This window comes from Bos grunniens, chromosome 6 (genome assembly GCF_055505025.1).
Source record: "Bos grunniens cultivar Pamir isolate PY7600 chromosome 6, Bosgru_T2T1.0, whole genome shotgun sequence".
Classification (NCBI taxonomy): Eukaryota; Metazoa; Chordata; class Mammalia; order Artiodactyla; family Bovidae; genus Bos; species Bos grunniens.
Window position 1 is genome coordinate 61431233 of NC_141170.1, and position 4812 is coordinate 61436044.

Consider the following 4812-nt stretch of genomic DNA (forward strand, 5'->3'; position numbering starts at 1 on the left):
CTTCAGTCGTGTCTGACTCTGTGTGACCCCATAGACAGCAGCCCACCAGGCTCTCCCCTTCCTGGGATTCTCCAGGCAAGAACACTGGAGTGGGTTGCCATTTCCTTCTCTGTTGGGGGCCAGAGTGAGGTACTCCGCCTGTGACAAAGGTCATGAGGAAGGAGGCTCGACATACGCAAAGGCGGGATCGAGCCTCAGGAGTCCCCCTGGAACTCCTCGAGCATCTACCCCCATAACCAGAGCCTGCCTACTTTACTACTTTGTGCTCTTACCTACACCTCTGACTTTACGGGGGGCTGTCCCCCACCACCTCTTTTGGAGAAGGAGTTAACCTAGAGCTCCAGTTAATAATAATTCCTGGGCGTGATAAGAGTGTTTTAACCTACAAACTCCTCTGAAGGTTCTCTAGCCTGCCTGACAGGCTCGTCCAGCCACATGTGATTGCTCACAGCCTCCCAACCGTGAGAGGCACAAGATGCTTTAAACCCTCTAAAAACAGGTTCTTTAGAGAAGTAGAAAACTATTAGTATAAGTATAATGGGCTGATTAGAAATTGTGTTGGTGAAGGGTTTTTCATTTGTTGAGCCAATGTTTGTTGCTAAGTCTCCACATCCCCTGCCCTTACACACATTAATGAATATATAGAAGAAATAAGTATTAACCTTTGATATTAATCACGTTAGACCTTAGGCTAAGTAAATTCTTTCCTTAACTAAAACCCACTACACCCTCACCCTGTAGGAATGTAACTTTACTTGGGTGGCGTCTGTTTTGAGACTAATCAGCCCTGGAGAAATAAGTGTCCTGACTGACTGACCGCTATCACAAGGAGAGGGTCGTAAATTGTCAGCAGGCCCCCCTGGCCAGAAGATGATGTAACACCCCTAAGACCTCTGTATACATTTGTGTGAAGCACCTGACTTTAATAAAAGTCAGGACTGCTGTCCCCACGTGACTTTTGTATAACATCTCAGTGTATAAAAACAGACTCTGGAAAATAAAGAATTGGGATCAGTTTCTCGAAATACTGGTCTCCCCATGTCGCTCTCTCTCTCTCGGAACCCACCATGCTTACTAATTATGCCTGGGCTTCTAAGATCCGACCGGGGAGGCCTCAGTGTCTCCTCTCCTTTGGGAGAACGGAAGGACGCCTGCGGCCTACGTAAGTGGTGCAAACTTCTTGTCTTGAAGTTTTATTGGTCTCCCGCGTAAACCAAGCTACTCAGCCTCTTTTCTCCACTGAATTTTCCTACTGAGCTATCCTTATTCTATTACTCTTTATATCCTTAATTAATGTTTAATTAAGCAATTGTTTCCTGATCTTCGCCTATGCCGTCTCTCCTTCGAATACCCTGGATCAGCCAGGGCTGGTCCCCGGCACTTCTCCAATGCATGAAAGTGAAAAGTGAAAGTGAAGTCACTCAGTTGTGTCCCACTCAGCGATCCCATGGACTGCAGCCCACTAGGCTCCTCTGTCCATGGGATTTTCCAGGCAAGAGTACTAGAGTGGGGTGCCATTGCCTTCTCCTAAGACATCTTAAAGGAGAGGAAGTTTCTTAGATATGTTTGACTGAAGTTAGGTACAAACACAAAAGAGTTTTTGTTTCATGTTTTTGCTGCTATTATTGTTGTTATTTGGTTAGGTTTGCTTTGGTCTCCAGGAAGATTAATAGGGTAAGGAAAAAGAAACCTCCTGTTTCCAATCCAAATGACCCTAAAAGTGGGTCCTATTTTTAGGATTGAATGTGAATAACTATACAGTGTTAAGCTCAACAATGAACGGGTCTGTAAGACAGGAGTATAAAACTACCAGTTCTGTGTACTTCACCAGATTGTCGTGAGGATAAAGTGAGCTAATGAACGGAAGTCAACTCTGAGAGCTGTGACCGCAATGTTTCTTTACTGAAAGCAGCCGGCCCCTACAAAAGGCAAGCCCACGGACAGAGTAGAAAAGAGAGCCATTCACTAGCCAGAGCTTATCTTAGGAAAACTTCATGATCCCAATAATGTCATCATGCACAAACACCTATATTTTTATCTCAACTGTGCCACCAGGCATTTGGGAATCTGCCAGCTTTTTGCAGTTGTTCTTTTCCTCACATGAACTACTAGGTAATTCAAGTTAAGTGACTCACTGGAGGAAAGAGGCAATTCAGGACTGTGCAAACTCATTTTGCAAGTTTTCTGTTGATACAAGTAAGAGGTGAAAGGTAGGATGGTGCTTTCTAAGATAATCGTCTTTCATCAATTCAGAACAATTTCAGTCCTTAATTAGTTACGGAGTATGACAAAGTAATTACGTTATTTCCTTTAACTTCTTGCTTTGCTTAATGACAATATAGTAGAGTGATTGAATTTTCTCTCTAGTTACTAAATGACAGACTCAAAAAAAAATCCTGATATCAAAAGAAAGCATAAACTCTAATCAGGGACACATTGAAAAATGGTTAATATTTATTGAACTCAAACTGTGTGTCAGACAGTTTTTAAAGTGTCATACAGAGTTAACCCATTCAACTCCCGTGACAGTTCTGTGAGTGAGATATAATCATTTTCTTTTCTCTAAGAGAAACAAGAGGCATAGGAGAGTGTGGAGATGCAGAATTTAACCAATTTAGTTGGATGTCAGAATCTGCCCTTGGAATCTTACGTTATTTCATGTCTATAAAATACAAGATTGAATGTTAAAACAGTCCTAGAGACAGCTCACTCGTAGCTGTAGGTGTTATAACTTTGCTCTTGTGTCCACTCTAAGAGTAACCACAGTAAAATGACCGTGGGCAAAACAGTATCTGTGCAGACATTTCAGAGAGAGTGGTTCTTCAGAGGAAAACAATCCTTCTTAGACTTCATCAGTGAAGATACTGAGAAACTGCAGGTGGAGAGGCATTCTTTTTTTAATATATAATTTTATTTATTTTTGGCTGTTCTAGATTGTCGTTGCTGTGCAGGTTTTTCTCAAGTTACGACGAGCAGGGGCTACTCTCTAATTGTGGTGTGCAGGCTTCTCATTCAGGTGGCTTCTCTTGTTGCCGAGCAGGGTCTCCAGGGCATGTGGGCTTCAGTAGTTGTGGAATGCGGGCTTGAGCAGTTGTGGCTCCTGGGCTCTAGAGCACAGGCTCAGTAGTTGTGGCGCCTGGGCTTAGTTACTCTGCAGCATGTGGAATCTTCCTGGACCATGGGTGGAACCTGTGTCTCCTTCTTTGGCAGGAGGATTCTTTCTCACTGAGCCATCGGGGAACCCCGAGGGAAATTCTTGATGTTACAAGGTGATACAATGGATTACCTCTCCAAGGCAAACAAGCTGGTACCTGAGTTGCAGTGAAAGCCAAAAAGGGGTCAGCAAGTGATATAGCACAAAGGCAGTTAAAGGGGAATGAAGACAAGCCTTCAACCATATCTGGGGAAAGTTTCCTCCCATTCTTTTCATATGGAAAACACTTGGGATGAACTTTAGAACTAGACAGTATGTTAGTTATGGTGGATGTGTATGTAGCTCCATTCATATCCCCTTGGAGCACTTATTTTTTTTTTACCAGATTTCAACTTAGGGAACTTGCAGCTCTTTGTCTCAGCCCTAAGGACTTCCTTGAGTATCAAGAGGTGCTGGGGATTTAACCACCATCACCATTAACAACCCACCACCTCTCCCACACACGTTGCCCAGCAGGTTCCCAGCAATGGGCAATGGGAGATGGTGGATATGTAACCCAGTTCCCCTGCCTCTCAGCAGAAGACTCAGATATGCCCTTCACTGTCTCCCAGGGTCCCCAGGAGGACTGAGTCCCGGCAACACTTACTTGAAAACATACCATTTATTGGCTTCCTATCTCTCTTCCCTGTTGACCTGTCAGGATTTCCTGAGATGAACTCCCAACTGAATCAATTGTTTCAGCGTCTGTGTTTAGGGAAACCCAAACCAAGCTAGTGTGTTGACACATATTTAATTAGGGCTTAGAAAGCTGTGTAATTCTTATTCCATAGTTTGTATCTAGTCCCAGTCAAACAGCTCAGGCATTGTTCTTGCTGGTCAATATTTGAACTGGATGGTCCTGACAAATGTCCTACAACTTCTCAGACTCAGATTTGGGCAGGTTGGTCACTGAACTAATATCTTCTGAAGACTAGAATATTCTGTCTGGATTGTCTAAGCTTATGTAACTGAGTGTTTCCTAGCTCTTAGTTAATTTTTCCCAGTTTTCAAGAAATGTTGGTGGAATTATTTTACTGGTTCAACCATCAGCTTCAAGATAGCAAGAGCCTTATCCATCTTGCCCATAGCTGTGATAGCCCATAGTTCCCTGAAAAATGTCCAGTGCGTAGAAGATATTTAACAGACATTAGTGAGTGAATTTCTTGGAAAGATTAAATACTTTTAAAATGTTGCACAAGCACCTCATTTGATATAAATTATTAAATTCAGCTTCTTATTAAAAATGTTTATAGGGACTTCCCTGGCTGTCCACTGGTTAAGTCCAGTGGTTAAGACTCTGTGCTTCCAACGCAGGGGATGTAGATTTGATGCCTGGTTGGGAAACTAAGATCCCACATGCTGGGCAGCGAGGCCAAAAAAAAACCAAAACCAAAACCAAACTGTATGTTTATCAAGTGTACAACATGTATCATTAGACTGGGGGCTTCCCTGGTGGCTCAGATGGTAAAGAATCCACCTGCAATGTGGGAGACCTGGGTTCAATTCCTGAGTTTGGAAGATCCCCTGGAGGAGGGCATGGCAACCCACTCCAGTATTCTTGCCTGGAAAATCCCCATGAACAGAGGAGCAGAAGCCTAGTGGGCTACAGTCCATGAGGT